A 20688-nucleotide genomic window follows, 5' to 3' on the forward strand; every position below is an offset into this window, starting at 1 on the left:
GGTTTGTAGCCCTAGATGTATAGCACTGCTCAAAAGATGGGCCCATTGTTTGAAGAGACTTGCCCCAAAGTTCTTGGAGTGAAATTTTTCGAAAAATTTCTCCTATATATTTGAATCTCAATTAGATAATAAATATTTAATACACATTTTAATTAGATAGTGATAAAAAAAAAATACTCATAGAATGAGGGACTAATAAATAGTTCAGTACACATAAAAGATATGACAATGAATCCGTGTTAGGGGTATAAGCGGTTCGGTTTCACCGATTTTTGACAGATTTTCAAATCAAACGTTTAAACCGATTTGAGAAAAACTCAAACCTAAACCAAACCATTTTGAACAATTTGGAAAAAAAACTCAAACTTAAACCTAACGGTTTGGTCCGATTTTAAACCGTCGATTTTGCCATATATTTTTTTGCCCGTCTACTTTTATGTTATTAGTTCATTGAGTTTAATATATATTTCTATCTTACTAGCAATAAATCTAAAATAAACTAAGCCCCTGTTTGAACTAAATTTTTGGGATCAAAAAAATGAAAATTTGGATCGTTATCCCACAAGTCCGATCGCCTTTATTGACCTGTTGTTCCATATGTGGGACCCAGCCTCCTCTCCAACGGTCAATTTTCTCATTATGATGATATGAAAAATATGGCTCAAACAGAGGTTAAATATATCTACTATAAACTTAAATATCAACTAAATTAAAGTAAAATCATAATAAATTAAAACATCGTTTTTTCCCCATTTTTCTTCACATTTTTTAGGCTAATGACGATACAATAACATTACAATACACGTTTTCTAAACATAACAATTATACAAGTTTACATTTGTATGATGTTACGAGACGCATTTAATTTCATATTCTTACCATAGTTTGCTCCGAAAAAAATTATTAATCTGAAACGTTATTCGTAGCAAATATTATCACCAAAAGTCTAGGATCTCTTGGTCTTCGATTTGGTATAATGAACTTCAATTCAACTTTGAAGAGGCGTGAAAAATCTGAAAAAGAAGTTTGTGGTGCTGATGACTCAAAACTGTGTTGGGTGTCGACTGGAGTTCATCTAAATTCTGAAGAGTAAAAGAGCTTTTGATAGATTATGTTAATCTTGAAATTATTATATATATATATATATTAGGATTATTGGATGATGATAATATAACTATATTAGAAAATTAGAAATTGACGAAAACAGCCACAAATGACAAAACTATTGAATATTATATATTTGGATGAATTTTCAAAAAAATTTATTTTTTTATTTTTATATATTTTTTCACCAATCCGGTTTGGTTTTAAATCGCAATTAATATTCTCAAACTTAAACCAAACCATTTTGACAGGTTTGGTTTGGGTCAAAACCATTTCGTTGACCAGGTTCACGTGACACCAAACTGACGATTTCTAAAATGCGATTTCGGTTCGATTTTTTGGTTTGTCGATTTTTGCTTACAGCCCTAGTCCGTGTAATCAACGATTTTGAAGATTAATTCAAAACACACTCGTTTTCTCCGCCCCATTTCTTCTTTCTCTATTAAGCTCTTTATTTGCTTAATCTTTTTCTCCTTCTCACTAACAAATTCACATTGGAACTGAAAATTCTCTTCATTCTTTGCAAACAAAAACACAACCCATAAAGGCCTGCTTGGGAGTTTTTTTTCACCGATTATGAATGTTTTTTAGAGTACCGATTTTAAGGAATTGGAAAAAATTGACGCTTGTGAGTTTTTTTGTGCACCGATTTTAGGCGGTTTGAAAAACACCCAAAAACGGTGTAGTTCATTTTTGGACGGCTCTCCCAACCAGTCAAATCGATGGATTTTGGTCGTTTCTCTAATTTTATTCCAATTTTATCCTTTATAAAATAATTATTTCCAACTAATATATTTTGTTCAAAATTAAATTATAAATTAAAATATATTAACTAAAAAATATTTATAATTTAAAAAAATTATATTATAATTAAAAAAATACTTATAAGTAAAATATTACTTGTAAGATAAGAAAAAATATATTATAATTAAAAATTAATTATAAGTAATTTAATATTTAATTTTTTTATTTAATTTTTAAATTAAATTTTAACTTATATGTAAAAAAAATTATAAGCAAAATATCAGTTACGATTAAAATAAATTAATATAAAAGAAAACTTTACTAAGAGTATTTACGTAATCTTATCTTTTTAAAAAACTTTCAAAATGGATAATTATATTACCACTACAAAATGTACTAAGCACACCACAATCTTCTTATTTACTACAATATCCTTAATTCAAATTACACAATTAGAATTTTAATATGGTTTTTAATTAACAAATTATTATTACACCACAAATATAAAAACTAAGGTAAGGCCTATCAGTTTGTTCATTCTTTCCTTTTCCCAACATCCCATTCGTAATTTTTCTGGTCTATCAGAAGCTTCAGATGCTTATTCTTGTTCGTGAGCTCATTTGTTAAGGTAGGGGCCTGCTCTTCAAGCTTCTCAATTTCAGTTTGTTCTGAAGGAGATATCGAGATAGAGACGAAGTAGCTTCAGGCGCCTTTGCCTTTTCAGCATTGGAAATGGCAGTGAGAACAGAGCATAGAGCCACCACCGCGACTTTATACCGGAGGTGGGCCTCTTCGAGGGTCCCACCCCAATATCAAAGTTAGGGTGATGAGACTGGGCGGTAGAGGTGGAGGTGGTGGAAGAAGCGGAAGAAGATGAGTCCGATAAAATGTCACCATTCGAGTGTTGCCCAATACTCATACTGGTAGGCCAGCAATTAGCAATAGTAGTATTAGCAGCGCGATGGTGGTGGTATTACGCTGAGCAGTGGTGGTGGTGGACTAAATATTGGGATTTGCGCCCTAACATCCACCAACATCTTGTATAATTATGGAAGAAACCCTTAATCTAACCTCACCTGAATTATGCTTTTGGACCATCAGAAGCAGTTTTCATCGCCTGGCTTCAACGTGTTCTCTTGGTGCAATCTCCACAGATGTAGCTTACTGGTTTAGGTTGAGGATCCATTGTTAGAGGACAGGCACTCCCGAATGTTGGCATGAGTTGTCAATTAGAGAGAAATTAAAGGAGATCGGAGGTCATTTAGGATGATGGGAAATCCTTTCTTTCAATTGTTATCCATAATTATAGCCAAGAAATCTGTACATCCGAAAATAGGTTGAACATTCCAGCTATATATTCTTGTATTGAATCATTGTAACTCGAAAAATTAAAAATACAAAAAGATAATTTTTGTCATGGTATCAGAGCCGGGAGGAGCCACCTGGGGACTGCTTTAAGTCGAATTTTCGACAAAGTTACATAAGGCGAAACAGAGTGGGGAAAGGCAAGAAGGGCCAGTTGGGTATCGAAATTCCGACGACCTTCCTGTGCATCTTTCTCTACCTGGACAACAACTGCTAATAGACGTTCTTGTAAACAGGAAGCACAAAATCCGACGGCGCTACTGAGATCGGCTGTGTGCTTCTTCCACTTCACTTACAGATGCAAAATTTTTGTATCTATGTATGTATAGAATTGTGGGGGTTTACTAATGAGCAGTGCGAAGGAATGATTTTTTGGCAGATCTGATTGTTGAAATTACGAAGGAATGGTTTTTGGCCGATCCGGTTGTTGAAATTGTGAGTATTCCATTGTTCTTTTAGGCTTTACTGCAAGTACGTGACTATTTGAGATTGGACCGGACTATTAGATTTTTTGGATTCAAGCTTTTTGGGCTTACTATTCTGCTTGCTTCTTTTAAATAGTTTAGCGAGTTGGGCTCCAAATATTTTGGTTGTTATTTATTATTTTAGGCTACTGCTTGGATTGTTGCCTGTTGTTTGGACGGTTGTTATTACTTGTTGTTTGGATTGTTGCTATTACCCACAACAGTTGTACCTTTACATGAAATGGCTACCCTTCCTGGTAATTTTGGTACTAGCCTCCACAATACTCACCAAGATGTTGAGAATAGTACATGGTTAATCGACTCAGGAGCCACCGACCATATGACTTTTACTGCCACGGACTTCACTCAAACTTCTTTACCATGACGCTCCAATATTGTCAATGCCAATGGCGTGATATCTCCAGTTACAGGAGCCGGCAGAGTAAACTTATCTTCCTCTCTTCAATTGCATAATACTCTACTCGTGCCTTCTCTTTCGCATAAGCTGCTATCCGTGAGCCAAATTACCACTGATCTCAATTGTGCAATACTATTTTATCCAAATTCCTGTCTTATACAGGATATTCTCACCAAGGAGATCATTGGACAGGGTACAAAGAGGGGAGGACTCTATTATATGGAGGACTTGAACATAGGCCGGGCAAATTCCACACATCTTTTCACTGATAATAAAGACCAGCAGATTTTGCTTTGGCACCGTCGATTGGGACATCCATCGTTTAGCTACATGAAACACTTATTCCCAAAGTTATTCTCCAATCTTCGAAAGTTTGACTTTAAATGTCAATCTTGCATTTTGGCTAAAAGTCATCGAGTTTCCTACCCGTCGAGTTTGAATAAGAGTGAAATTCCTTTTGCCTTGATACACTCTGATTTGTGGGGTCCTTCTCCCGTTTCTAATGTGTCTGGAATACGTTGGTTTGTGACTTTTGTAGATGATTGTACCCGTATGACATGGTTTTATTTGCTCAAGACTAAGGATGAATTGTCGCAAGTATTCTAGTCCTTTCATGTTATGATTCAGACTCAATCTTCTGGAAAAATTAAGATTCTAAGATCCGATAATGGTGGGGAATATGTTAACCACAAATTACAAGCATACTTCCAACAATATGGTATTATCCATGAGACTTCATGTCCACAAACTCCTCAGTAAAATGGATCTGCTGAGCGGAAGAATAGACACATTCTTGAAACCACAAGGGCACTTTTACTCGGAGCTCATGTACCTAAACGACATTGGGCTGCTACTGTTACCATTGCTGTTTATCTTATAAACCGTATGCCCTCTAAAGTCCTAGATTTTAAGACTCCCCTGCAGGCTCTCTCCAATTTTACTCCACTACCTACTACCTTGATGCTTCCACCTAAGGTGTTCGGGTGTGTTGCATATGTTCACCTTCACAAGAATCAAAGAACCAAACTTGATCCCTGTGCACTGCGATGTCTTTTTTTGGGATATGCTGCTCACCAAAAGGGATACCGATGCTTTGATCCTAAAACTCAGCGAACCTATATCACTATGGATGTCACTTTTGTGGAATCGAAAAATTTTTATTCACCCAATTCATCACATCTGGGGGAGACACAAGATGAAGCTGCAATGAATTGGTTGAAATGGGATTGGGCGAACTCCATGAACTCCAATTCTCATGAAAATGCAATCAATATGGAGTCACATGGTAATACGAGTACAATTGCAAGAGATGAAGCTATAAGTAATCCAAGATTGGAGAACACAACATTGGGAATGGAAACAGAGGAACCTAGAAATGAAATTGAAGCTCAAGAAGTAGAAGAACCTCACTATCCCCACTCTTCAGTACCCGAAGACTTATCTCCTGAGAATATTCCTGAGGTAAGTTCTAATAATATAACTCCAAATGATAACATGGATGTCTCTGCTGGTTATAGCTTACCTTTCAGGCATAACCGAGGCAAACCGCTTGACAAATACTCACCTGAGGTTAAGGAACAAAGGTCGAGATACCCAATTGCAAATTATGTGTCAACAAAGGACCTATCTGAGCCTCTCAAAACATTTGTGCATGAAGTCTCCTCCTACCACATTCCAACTAGCATCACAGAAGCCTTAGCTAATTCAAAGTGGGCTCGAGCAATAAAGGAGGAAATGGAGGCATTGCAAAAGAATAAGACATGGACTTTAGTTCCACCACCAGAAGGAGCAAAAATAGTGGGATGTAAATGAGTATTTTCCATCAAATACAAGACAGATGGAACTGTTGAACGATATAAAGCGAGGCTTGTAGCAAAGGGGTATACGCAAACATATGGAGTAGATTATCAAGAGACATTCTCATCGGTGGCCAAGCTTAACACAGTCAGAGTCTTATTATCACTTGCAGCAAATTTAGACTGGCCATTGCAGCAATTCGATGTAAAAAATGCCTTCCTCAATGGTAATCTAGAGGAAGAAGTCTACATGGAGGTTCCACCAGGCTATATGGCATCTTCAAATACACGAGTGGTGTGTAAATTACAGAGAGCTCTCCATGGATTGAAACAATCGCTAAGAGCATGGTTTGAGAGATTTAGCTTGGCAATGAAAAAGTACGGCTTCCAACAGAGTAATTCAGACCATACTCTCTTTCTGAAGCATCGAATGGGCAAGATAACAACTTTGATTATTTATGTTGACGATATGATAATTACAGGGGATGACACAGAAGAAATATCTCAACTTCAAAAGCGATTAGTAGCTGAATTCGAGATGAAGAACTTGGGAGGACTAAAATATTTCTTGGGAATAGAGGTAGCCAGGTCTAAACGTGGCATATTCCTCTCACAAAGGAAATATATTCTAAATTTGCTATCTGAAGTAGGAATGTTGCAGACACCCCAATGATGCAAAACCACAAACTGGGCGAATATCCGGACCAAGTACCAACGGATAAGGGGAGATATCAAAGATTAGTTGGCAAGCTAATTTATCTCTCTCATACTCGACCTGACATTGCTTATGCTGTAAGTGTAGTTAGTCAGTTTATGCATCACCCAAGGAAGGATCATATGGATGCTATAATTCGTATATTACGATACTTGAAGTGTTCCCCTGGTAAGGGGATCATGTTTTCAAAGAACCATCACTTGAGGATTGACGGCTATACGGATGCAGATTGGGTAGGAAATCTCTCGGATAGGAGGTCTACTTCAGGGTATTTCACATTTGTTGGTGGAAATCTAGTTACATGGAGGAGTAAAAAATAGAAAGTGGTAGCACTCTCAAGTGCAGAGGCAGAGTTCAGTGGAATGACCAAAGGACTATGTGAGCTACTTTGGCTCAAACAGTTACTAACCGAGATTGGTTTTGCTCCTACTTCAGAGATGAATCTCTTTTGTGATAATAAAGCTGCCATTGACATATCTTATAACCCGGTTCAACACGATAGGACTAAACTTGTGGACATGGACAGACACTTTATTAAATAGAAACTGGAAGCCAAGATCATCAAACTCCCATTTGTAAAGTCTGAAGACCAGCTAGCAGACATCCTTACCAAGGCTGTCTTGAATAAGGATTTTCACAACTCACTTGACAAGTTGCGCATTAGAGATCTCTATACATCAACTTGAGGGGGAGTGTTGGCATGAGTTGTCAATTAGAGAGAAATCAAAGGAGATCGGAGGTCATTTAGGATGATGGGAAATCCTTTTTTTCAATTGTTATCCATAATTATAGCCAAGAAATCTGTACATCCGAAAATAGGTTGAACATTCCGACTATATATTCTTGTATTGAATCATTGTAACTCAGAAAATTAAAAATACAAAAAGACAATTTCTGTCACCGAAGACCAGAGTAAATTCGAGGTTTAAAGTTGTCGTCTGATCCTAAGTGGTGTGTTGTTTAATCTGGAATTCATGTGGGGTTTGATATGCTAAAATCTGGAATTAATGTGCAGGCTCTATTTGCAGTCCATACATCATGCCGATAAATTTTCAATCATCATGTACTTATAATTATCTGCAGATATATGTGAAATAATAAGGATAAAGGTTGAGAAAATGTGGACTAATATTGGTGTGATATTTGATAAGTACACCGCATATTGTATTATGTTGTTTTTCAATTTTTTGTTTTTATTGAATTGGGAGTATAATGTAAATTTATTGTGGTGTATTTAGTAAAAATATATTTTAATTGTGGTGTGATTATAATGTGGTGTAGTAATTAAAATTTGTAGTGGTAATATAATTACCTTTCAAAATAGATGGATATTAAACTTTCAAATTGTTGGTTGGAAAGTTTTAAAAAACGTTACTAAAATCGCTCATATTTGCTGCGTTGATAAACGCTCAAAACCGCTACATTAGAAAACAACTGCTGCAAAACTCCCAAGCAGGCCTATAGTTTCTTGAAACAAAATGGCTAGTTCTGCAACTGCTAAAATCGTCCAACCTCCTATGTCCAGCAACTCCACCAGATCTCCTGATAAGTGATAAGTCTGATACTTGTACTAAATTACGGAGACCCTCCTATTTTCTTGGACCCAACAAGAAACTATTTTCCATTAGCAAAACCATTTCGCCTCTCAGTCGCCGATCAGCCACTGTGGTTGCTGTCTCCTCTGATGTCATCAAGAAGAAGAAGGTGGAGTCTAACCACGTCTCCAATCTGGTATTCAAATTACCATCTTTTTATAATTTTATGAAATTGAATATGGTATGAATAATTGCATCTTGACATATTTACACTTGGACTGTAGAGTGTAGAGTGCTTGTTGTTTGCTATTTATGGTGATAGCATGCGTTTGAGAGAAAATAAAAAAGAAGTAAAAAATAAAAATTAACGGGTTTTCAATGTTCAACAGTGTAGTGTTTTGCAATTGTCAGTGTCTCTCTGCCGCTGGTTACAATTAATGATTGAGTGTATTTTGTTAAGGAAAAAACTAAAACGGGTTTTGAATTTTATGGATTTTTAGTAATGAATGAGGGTGTTTGCGTGCAGTTGGTTAAAAAAGAGGAGGGTCTGGTATTGTATGAGTATATGGTTTTAGGAAGATCATTTGAGGACATGTGTGCCCAGATGTATTACAGAGGCAAAATGTTTGGATTTATTCATTTGTACTATGGCCAAGAAACTGTATCCACTGGCTTCATCAAGCTCTTGTGGAACAGAGATTGTGTGGTTAGCAGTTACAGGGACCATGTCCATGCATTGAGCAAAGGGGTCCCAGCTCGGGCCGTAATGAGCGAGCTCTTTGGCAAGACCACCGGTTGCTGTAGAGGGCAGGGTGGCTCAATGCACATGTTCTCCAAAGAGCACAGTGTACTTGGGGGCTTTGCTTTCATTGGTGAAGGAATTCCTGTGGCTACAGGAGCTGCCTTCACTAGCAAGTAGCAAGTACAGGAGGGAGGTTTTGAAGGAGGATTGTGATGATGTGATGTTGGCATTTTTTGGAGATGGAACTTGCAACAATGGTCAGTTCTACAAGTGCTTGAACATGGCTGCACTGTGGAAGCTGGCCATCGTGTTCATTGTTGAGAAGAATTTGTGGGCAATTGGAATGTCCCATTTCAGGGCCACTTCTGATCCCCAAATTTGGAAAAAGGGTCCAGCATTTAGAATGCCTGGGTTTCATGTTGATGGTATGGATGTGTTGAAGGTAAGGGAGGTCGCAAAGGAAGCTATTACCCGAGCTATAAGAGGTGAAGGTCCAACTTTGGTCGAATGTGAGACCTACAGGTTCAGAGGACACTCTTTGGCTGATCCAGATGAGCTCCGTGACCCTGGTAAGCATTTCACATTACTTTATTCTTCTCGTTCTTCTATGTATTTTCTTCAAATCTGAAGTACATTATTCCCTGACCATCTCTATAATTTGGCAAAATCTAGTTTAGAATTTTTCCCCCCAATTTGCTCACTGAATATAACAACTGTATTGATCCATAGCCTTCTTATCCAGGATTAGCTTGAAGATTCACCATCTTGCATAAAATGACCACTCTATGATCATAATATTGACCAGAGTAAAATTATTATTCTAGCCACTTCCAATACTTAGACAACTTGTTGCAGAGAGTGTTCATGTTTATTTATGTGGATGATACTTCAGCATAAAAGAAGTCATTTTCAGCTAGACTCTGGAAGTGTTTTGTTTCTTTGAACATAAACAGATAAGTTTAATTGTAGACATCCTGGGACACAGGGGTGATCTTATTCCAATCTAGCTCTTTTGCTAAACTATGTTGTGTGAGCATTATATTTGGAGCAACAATGGCATTCATGATTTAGTTGAATGCTGAATTGCAAGTAATAAGCTTGTTCCATGTCACTTTTCACAATTCGTTATCTTGGTCCAGTTATTTGTCTTGCCAATGGTTTGAGAAACCTCCCTCCCCCCCCCCCCCCCCCCCCCCCCTTTCTTTTTTTCGGCATCTTCAAGAACACTCATTTGAGATCCTGTTGTCGTTCCATCATTTATGTTGGTGGTGAGTTGATATGTCTTTTAAGATACTCTGGGAAGCTAATGCAAGCTAATGGTTTGAACCAAAAATTTCCAAATGTTCAAGTAATTTCATCAATCATCATCATGCTCCTCAATAATTGGTAGTTGCATTGGATGTCTTGAATCCTGTTTTTCTTCCTCCTCATATCGCAGCAAGTTACAATACATTTATCACCAAATTGGAGCCATTGGACATGTAATAGATGCAGGAAGTTTGGCAATTATGGTTTCGTGTTTATATCCGAAGTATGTAACTGCGTGACATTGACTTGGACACTATTTTTATTGTCAAGCATTTACTCCACGTGCATTTTTTACTCAAACCGAGTTAATCCGGAGGTTATATATAATGTCATATTTTGGCAGCTGAGAAGGCTCACTATGCTATCCAAGATCCAATTACTGCATTGAAGAAGTACCTGTTGGAAAACAGTTTGGCAAGTGAATAAGAATTGATTGCCATAGAGAAGAAGATTGAGGAGGTGGGTGAAGATGCCGTTGAGTTTGCTGATGAAAGCCCTGTTCCAGCTCGTGGTCAGCTTCTGGAAAACGTATTTGCAGATCCTAGGGGATTTGGAATTGGACCTGATGGCAAGTACAGATGTGAGGATCCTAAATTTACCGAAGGCACTGCTCAAGTCTAACCTCTTCTTTGGCTATGAAACTTCATGCACAAGATGGCTTTCAGGTGTAAAGTAAATTCATTGTTGCATTTGGTAGTGGTTACTGATTGCTAGGACAAGCTTACTTATGTGTGTGTGTGTACACTGTTATTTCTTATCTGATGTCTTGCTGTCTATGCATTCCAAATTTCAGTTTTGATATCTGTATTGTTTTAAGGTTTTCGATATTTTTGTGAATTGGATAATGTTTGGAAAGGCAAACCCAGATTCTAATATCATGTTCTCTTCATGACGGTTTTATCATGCAATTTTGTAAACAATAAGCAATTTACAATTTCGAATTCTTAGTCTAGATTTTACATAATGCTTCAGATATAAGTGACAGGTCTGTGAATGCACACTTTTTGTCTATGTCATACTGCTAAGGGTACTCTTTAGGATTAGCTTTGGAATTTAAGTGCATTTCATAGCTGAAGTACTTTTTGTTTCAAATTTAGACGCTATCATGCTAAGACAGAAACATCTGTTGCGGGGACCAATAGAGGCCCTGATCTACAGAGATGGGGATGACAGTACTATTGTTTCATCAATTCATCGTCTGAGAAGAGGCATTCTCCTTCTCATTGTTTGTTGACTCCAGTACTTAATGGTAATTGGTGATGTTGAAATATAATTGTTGACTTACATATACTTGAAACAAAGCAGGGTGATAGTGATAGATGCCAATCCAGTTCACATGGGTGCTAGTGATAGATGCCAATCCATTGTTGTGCCTGTTTATTTATATTTCTGTACAGTTAGTATTATTTTTGGACCTGGAGCAGTATATCCAATGAGCACCACAAAATGGCTATCCAATTGCCATGTCACCACACACTATCCAGATTATATGAATGAGTGGTTATCCAGCCTCAATCTTGTGAGGTCCAGAATTCAATTCCCTTTGGAAAATATCAACGATAATTTCCATTGGTAACAACCAAAAGGGATCAGAAATAACAGAGAAAATCTTCCCTTCTTATTATCCTAACATTTCTTCTTCTGTGTAAGCAAGTTCAACTGAACTTCAAGGGGGTGGTTCAGAAGCTGTGGCCTCATAAACTTCTGCCCCACTCTCTCTATCTTCTACTTCTTCTTACACCCTCATTGACACCAAGGTGGCTACTCGCCAATCTGCTGCCGCATCCTCGCAATGGGTGGCATTGCTGACCCTTCCACCACCACCCGTGCAGTCATTCAGAAAGTCGTGCTGCCAAGACCACTGCCTACTGTAAGATATCTTCCCAGAATTGTCAGATTTGTTATATATGCATCAAAGTCATGATCCTTGTGTACTTGTCAGGTCGAAAGATTGCACGGAATGTTATGGCAATGGCAACCAGGGAGGCACCAGCTGAAGTTGTTGCAACCACTGAGCTTCCAGAGATTGTTGAAACAATTCAAGAATCTGTAAGAATTTGTGCATTCATCGTCTCATGATTAACATTTTCTCTTTACTGCTCAAGCGTAGTGACTGATGGTGTAAATTCTTAATTTATGAAGTGGGACAAAGTCGAAGACAAGTATGCAGTGACTTCTCTGGCAGTGGCCGGAGGAGTTGCCGTGTTGGCTTCTTCTGGAATGATCTCAGTAAGAACCATAACATCGCCTAGTTTCGTCCTCGTATGAACATTTAGGTGTGAAATCAGTGCCAATTTTGCACACCTAAACATTCACACGAGGACGTCAGTGCAAAGATTGAAAGAATGTCTTTATTTCGCACAAGGAAAGCCTTAAAACTTGTTGAACTTGGGTTTTCTCTCGTGACAGGCAATTGACAGGCTCCCACCAGTACCTGGTGTTCTTGAGCTAGTGGGAATTGGATATACTGCTGTAAGTTAATTTTCTTGTAATACTTTTTTAACTCTTTGACATTTGCTAAAGAATTTTGTACTTAACTTACTGGTAATCGGCTGAATAATCTTTGAATTGACCAAAACAGATAAAATATGAAACAAAACTCAGAAAAATTTATAAACATATACAAGTAATTGGAATTTTTCTTAACTGAAGTGTTCAACTTATGGATCTTCCGGTCCGCATTCTTTTTTACTTCTTATAGTGGTTTGCATACAAGAACCTGGTTTTCAAACCAGACAGGTAATCCTTTTTCTGTTCTACGAAATCTAGTGTAATTCAATATAGTTTGACGCTAAAAGGTAAGAGGTTGCTCTCGCAAATTTCAAGGAAGTCTTGGTAATGAAAATCACAAACATATATAAGGAAATTATAGGAACCAGCTGAAAGGAAATTTGTGTGAACATGTTGCAACTCGTACAAAAAAAATATAAATGGCAGCACTGCACATCAACAGTAATTCTTCTTCTTTTTGTTAACTTAGTCCATAAACAATGAACATATATTAAATAATAACTACTGTTCTGTAGCTGTACCCATTTTTATTTCACCCATCTTTGTCAACGAGAAGCAGTTATGTGATTACGTTTTGCTAGATAACAGGAAATTATTCGCATTTGCTTTTGTGTTGAGATATATGTACTCTGCTACTCTTCAGACTGTACAAGGGCATGTTTGGGATGGGTCATGCTATTTGTACATACTGTTATAGCAATATTCATCTGAGAATAATTATGGACTACTGTGAAATCAATCTGACATGAGCGCCAAATTCGCAGTTTTCATTACTAGATATGATAGTTTGAGTCTCATGTTAGAAGTATGAAATTTTGGTCCATCACTTCTATAGAATATGAATTCGAATTTGCGGAACATGTTAGTTTATCATAGTTTTCGTAGACTTTAATCTCATTGAAAGTATGAAATTTTGGTCAATAGCTTATTTAGTATTTGAATCTCCAATTTCAATTGTTAATTTTTGGAGTATAATTGCCTTTGCCCAATTAATGCCATAATTTAACTTAAATTTTTTTATATAAAATAAATGTCTTAGCCTTCGTTTGCTCCCATTAATTTTCATTTCATTACATTTCCTATTTTCAACCACACAATCGTTCATAAAATAATATTACATCTAAATCGAAATTTTTTCCTTCTTTTTCAACCATTTATTTTTTAGAAAAAATATTCCACCCATTTCATTTCTACAATATGGAGGCCAAATGTGGGCTTAAATTCGAATCATGGAGAACGCAAATATAAAAAATCCATGAGGAATAAGATATACAAGTGCTTTCGCAAAACAAATAGTACTTAAACACGGATGTCCAATTCATTACAATAATTTTTCACCTGTGTAAAACCTCAAAAAATGCAAAAACTAAAGGTCCTACAAAATTTAAAATTTAAAAATAACCTCTCACATAGGGGTCGGGTCCTCACATTGTGGCCCCCACGTGGGACCCAACTAATAAGTACAAATAGCTTAATTCTATTAGGGATAGCATTAGCTCTGCTTTTGCTTCTGTTTTTTTAAAAGAGTTTTATGAAGAAGTCACATTTAGTTAACTTTCTTTAACCAAAATTCTTCTAACCAAAATAAGCACTTTAAGAAAATTATTGAAAGAAATTCAAAAGCAGCTTCTTGATCTCAGAAGTGTAATACTGCTGGAAATTGATCAGATTTTGACTTTCCAAAAGTCTTGCCAAACTTGCCCTAAAACACAAGGTAAAAAAATTGCTTACCACACAAGATGACAACCTTGAAAGTTTTTTATGTTTAATTACAACAAACTTGAAATATATTATTTAAACCCACAACTGCAATGTACTTCAACCAGCATAACAAAATGAAAATTGAAGTTCCAAAACAAGAAACACACACCACATTCCACTTCAACAGTCTACTTATAGAATTCCATGACCCAATAGTTGTACACAAAACAGTTTGAACTTATGCCTCTAAAGCCAGCTCCCTTTGCCAACGCAAGAAACTCAACTTGTGATCGCTCTTTACCCCCAGGATTTTGGGTCATCATAATTATATCGGATTGGCTCAAGCTAATCACGGGGGTACTAGTGTCAGGTTCAACTGGGAGAATTGGCTCAACAACAATTACTTTTCCATCTTCAGGTATAGCCTTATAGCAGTTCTTAAGCACTTTCAAGCAGTGGTTATCACTCCAATCATGAAGTACCCTCTGTTAATTTAGATAAAAATATCTTCAAGACTAATAAACAATCTGCAACTTCATATTGTCAATAAAAATTATGAGAAAAAATCTAAATATAGTTTGGATTGTTTTCCTCTTCACAAATATCCTAACTTTTATTTCGACCTACACAGTAAGATAAGTATTTGGAGAGACAAATACTTGAAACCCTATGATGCGTTGACAAAAATTTTAAAAAAAATGTAAAATGCGACACGACATTTGGCTTGTTGGATCTTGGAGTGTCAGTGTCCAACACGATATGATAATTTTCAGACACGGACATGTATTGCCATTATACTTATAGAAACAACTTTATATCATTATATCATCTACAAACACCAATTTAGTCAGCAGTGTATGGAATTTTTCAACTTACTTTCATGAAAATGGCATCTCCTTCAGGAACACTCTCAAACATGTCTCCTTCAATATGTTTGACGCCTGCATTCAAAATTTTAACTTCAATTTCAAGCATTTATAAGCTATTAGTAGTTAGTAGAGTTCCACATTCTTCAAACTCTAAAATTTACCTATAACTATTTGTCTGTGTTTAAGATACTATAAATAATATATTTTGCACAAGGTCATAGAACCTTTACACATAATTTGAAAAATTAGAATATCAACGTAAAATTTAAAGGCATGCTAACATAAATTATCATTTTCTATATCATTCAAAATATAACTTAACCCGCAAAATTACCAAATGGTAGCCGACCAACACATTGTTACTTCTTATAATTACACAATTACTAAATGAGATTGAAATAACAAATTCATACCAGGATAGGATGGTGCCTCTTTAATAACATGTGGCAAATCAAAATTAATACCACTGATGGTGGGATATATGGACGTGATCATGCTGAGGGTTATGCCAAGACCCCCACCTACATCGACCAAAGTTTTAAGGTTCTCGAAACCTTTGTAGTGCTCAAGAATTTGTTTCATAACAATAGTTGTATGATTTGTCATTGCCTTGTTGAAAAGTTCATTGAACTTAGGGTCCTTCCCAGGATATTCAAATGCATGAGTTCCATGAACTTTGTCGAATGGAACGCCTCCTTCAAGCACTGCGTCCTTTAATTTGAACCTATTATGGAGCTAAATCACATAAGTTGATCTTGTGATCTCAAGAACCTCAATATATTCGAACACTCATAGTTTAATTAGGAACTTTGATGGTTTCTAGTACACAGTTTTATTGATTAAAAGACTTAATACGTGATACTCTTCATTATGACAATTTTTATTGGAAGTATTACTTGGTCATCATACTTGAAATATCAAAGGTAGTATTGCACTTCCTCTCGTGATCGGCTAGTACTACGAGAGTATCTCATCAAAAGAAAAGCGTTCACTACTCGAAATATTCTAGTGTTAAATTTCACTTCAAGTCCTAATAGACTTGTAATAACTATTGTTGGGATGTCATGGGGCCAAAGTCATGACTCTTATTCATCCGCTAGTTAGTGCTCCTAAATTTTGAATAGTATTCAAGATCCTCTATTCCGAATTATCTATTGAATCCCTGAATGAAAGTAGATATTAATTTCAAAACTTCCATAATCCCTTTCCCAATCAAACATGAATTAATGTGATGAAGGTACATACAATTAATCTGATCTCATTCGTATAACAAGATAACCTTTATCAATAAAAGATAATGGAACTGACCAGCTGTCAATGAAGACCTTATCATGAAGTAAGGACATAGAAGGGCAAAATGAAACTCCATCTTCATTCTGCACAAAGTATTTGGCCACTGGTGCCAACCCATAATGTCGTTGGCCATCACTAATGGAGCAAGTTAGCACTGAGTAGCTAACGAGGAGCCGAAGCATCCGATCGAGCATAGTGGGTGCATCGGCATTCGTAGTGGGCATATGGGACGCAATCTCGCGAGGCGACATTTGTGCAGAAGGCCCAGCTTTAGCAAGAATTTCGAATACATTGAGTTCCATTGCTGTATTCAACACCATGGGTAGCGCCGAAGAAGTAACCAGCTGCAATGCATACGTGAAGTGTTTTGATTCTTCTTCATCATAAAGGTTTTTTGCCAAAAACTCCATTTGATCAACAAATTTGTCCATAGAACCGGATTGATCTTGTTCTGCTATTGATAATAATGTATGGAACTTATTTTACCTTTAATGGAGTAATGAGTGGTGTGATTGGTGTAGCGCCAATCAGCTGATAATTGAAATGTGACTAAGATATTGTAGTCGCTCACAAATGCAGTACATGGCATACATATGAGAGATAATTATTTGATGCATTAATGTAGTAATTTTTTATTGATTCATACGTCGAATAACCACATGTCATGTGTATATCACGTAGAGCGACTGTTGTAAATGTCAGATTTGGGTAAATCTAAAATTGAATCTTTTACCCATTTAATTTGTTTGATTAAGATTACATGAATTCCACAAATTTGTCTATAGAACCGGATTGATCTTGTTCTGCTTTTGATAATAATGTATAAAAAGGTGGAAATTATTGAGCCTTTCATGGAGTGCTGAGAGGTGTGACTGGTGTAGGCGCCACTTAGTTGATAATTGAAATATAACTAAAGATATTTGTAGTTGTTCGCTAAGACAGATATAGTACATGGCATGCATATGACAGATAATTATTTGTTGCATCAATATATATTTTTTTTATTGATTCATGCATCAAATAACCACATGTCACGTGTATGTCACGTAGAGCGACCGCGAATAGCATTAATTTTGAAATAATTGTGTACCATAGTGGATCTTGATATTTTTTTCTCCTGTTTTCCATTATTTAAGAAAAAAGTTTTAGCTTTGGCTAAATCTAAAATTTTATCTTTTTACCCATTTGGTTTGTTTGATTAAGATTTTATGAATTCCACAAATTTGTCCATAGAACAAGATTGATCTTGTTCTGCGATTGATAATAATGTATTAAAAAAAGTGAAAATTATTGTTCCTTTAATGGAGTGATGAATGGTGTGACTGGTGCAGGCGCCACTCAATTGATAATTGAAATATAACTAAAGATATTTGTATTCTTCCATTAAGATAGACGTAGTATATGACATAAACAGATAATTATTTGATGCATTAGTATCGTAGTTTTTCATTGACTCATGCATCAAATAATCACATGTCATGTAGAGCAACTGTCGTGGTAAACGATTGCAAATAGCTTTATTCTTGAAATAATCGTGTTTCATAGTGGATCTTGATATTTTCTCTTCCTGATTTTCATTATTTAAGAAAAAAGTTTCAGCTTTGGCTAAATCTAAAATATTATCCTTTTACCCATTTGGTTTGTTTGATTAAGACTTTATGAATTCCACAAATTTGTCCATGGAACCGGATTGATATTGTTCTGCTTTTGATAATAATGGATAAAAAATTGGAAATTATTGTACCTTTCATTGAGTGATGAGTGGTGTGATTGGTGTAGGCGTCACTCGGTTGATAATTGAAATATGACTAAAGATATTTGCAATCGTTCGCTAAGACAGACACAGTACATGTCATGCATACGACATATAATTATTTGATGCATTAGTATAGTAGTTTTTTATTGATTCATGCATCAAATAATCATATATCATGGAGAGCAACTGTCGTGGTAAGCGATTGCAAATAACTTTATTCTTGATATATATATATATATATATTATCTTGATTTCCATTATTTAAGAAAAAAAGTCAGCTTCGGCTACATCTAAAATTGAATCTTTTACCCATTTAATTTGTTTGATTAAGATTATATGAGTTCCACAAATTTGTCTATGGAATTGGATTGATCTTGTTCAGCTATTGATAATAATGCATAAAAAAATTTGGAAAATATTGTACCTTTCATGGAGTGATGAGTGGCGTGATTGGTGTAGGCCCCACTCAATTGACAATTGAAATATGACTAAAGATATTAGCAGTCGTTTGCTAAGACAGATGTAGTACATGACATGCATATGACAGATAATTATTTGATACATCAATATAGTTATTTTTTATTGATTCATGCATCAAATAATCACATGTCATGTGTATGTCACGTAGAACAATTATCGTAGTGAGCAACTACGAATAACATTAATCTTGAAATAATCATGTACCATAGTGGATCTTGATATTTTTCTCTCGTTTTCCATTATTTAAGAAAAAAGTGTTAGCTTTGGCTAAATCTAAAATTGTATCTTTTTACCCATTTGGTTTGTTTAATTAAGATAAATGAATTCCACAAATTTGTTCATGGAACAGGATTGATCTTGTTCTGCAATTGATAATAATGTATAAAAAAGTGGAAATTATTGTTCCTTTAATGGAGTGATGAATGTTATGACTAGTGTAGGCGCCACTCAATTGATAATTGAAATATGACTAAAGATATTTGTGGTCGTTCACTAAGACGGACGTCTTACATGGCATGCATATGATAGATAATTATTTGATGTATTAATATAGTAATTTTTCATTGACTCATGCATCAAATAATCACATGTCATGTAGAGCAACTGTCATGGTAAGCGATTGCAAATAGCTTTTTTCTTGAAATAATCGTGTTCCATAGTGGATCTTGATATTTTCTCTTCCTGATTTTCATTATTTAAGAAAAAAGTTTCAACTTCGGCTAAATCTAAAATTTTATCCTTTTACCCATTTGGTTTGTTTAATTAAGATAAATGAATTCCACAAATTTGTCCATGGAACCGGATTGATATTGTTCTGCTTTTGATAATAATGCATACAAAATTGAGATTTTATGAATTCCACAAATTTGTCCATGGAACCGGATTGATATTGTTCTGCTTTTGATAATAATGCATACAAAATTGAGATTTTATGAATTCCACAAATTTGTCCATGGAACCGGATTGATATTGTTCTGCTTTTGATAATAATGCATACAAAATTGGAAATTATTGTACCTTTCATTGAGTGATGAGTGGTGTGAATGGTGTAGGCGCCACTCAGTTTATAATTGAGAGATAATTATTTGATGCATTAGTATAGTAGTTTTTTATTGACTCATGCATTAAATAATCACATGTCATGTAGAGCGACTGTCGTGGTAAGCGATTGCAAATAACTTTATTCTTGAAATAATCGTGTTTCATAGCGGATCTTGATTTTATTTTTTAATCCTGATTTCCATTATTTAAGAAAATAGTGTCAGCTTTGGCTACATCTAAATTTGTATCTTTTTACCCATTCGGTTTGTTTGATTAAGATTATACCAATTCCACAAATTTGTCCATGAAACCGAAGTGATCTTGTTCTGCTATTGTAAATAATGTATAAAAAAGTGAAAATTATTGTACCTTTAATGGAGTGATGAGTGGTGTGATGTTGTAGGCACCACTCAGTTGTTAATTAAAATATGACCAAAGAAAATTGTAGTCGCTCACTAGTACAGACGCAGTACATGGGATACATATGACAAATAATTATTTGGTGCATTAATATAATAGTTTTTTTTTATTGATTCATACATCAAATAACCACATGTCGTGTGTATGTCACATAGAACGACTACAAATAGTATTATTCTTTAAATAATCGTGTTCCATAGTAGATCTTGATATTTTTTCTCCTAATTTCCATTATTAAAGAAAAAAGTGTCAGTTTCGGCTAAATCTAAAATTGTATCTTTTTACCCATTTGGTTTATTTCATTAAGATTATATGAATTCCACAAATTTGTCCATGGAACAGGATTGATCTTGGTCTGCTATTAATAATAAAGTATAAAAAAGTGGAAATTATTGCTCTTTAATGGAGTGATGAGTGGTGTGACTG

General features: G+C 35.5%; 2 pseudogenes; one reads left to right on the plus strand and one right to left on the minus strand.

Annotated features, from left to right (window-relative positions):
- The first annotated feature begins 7974 nt into the window (after window positions 1-7974).
- LOC111381663 lies at window positions 7975-13650 on the plus strand (annotated as a pseudogene).
- A 348-nt stretch (window positions 13651-13998) lies between these two features.
- LOC111381662 lies at window positions 13999-17275 on the minus strand (annotated as a pseudogene).
- Between the last annotated feature and the right edge of the window lie 3413 nt (window positions 17276-20688).

Source organism: Olea europaea, unplaced genomic scaffold (genome assembly GCF_002742605.1).
Source record: "Olea europaea var. sylvestris unplaced genomic scaffold, O_europaea_v1 scaffold2354, whole genome shotgun sequence".
Lineage (NCBI taxonomy): Eukaryota > Viridiplantae > Streptophyta > Magnoliopsida > Lamiales > Oleaceae > Olea > Olea europaea.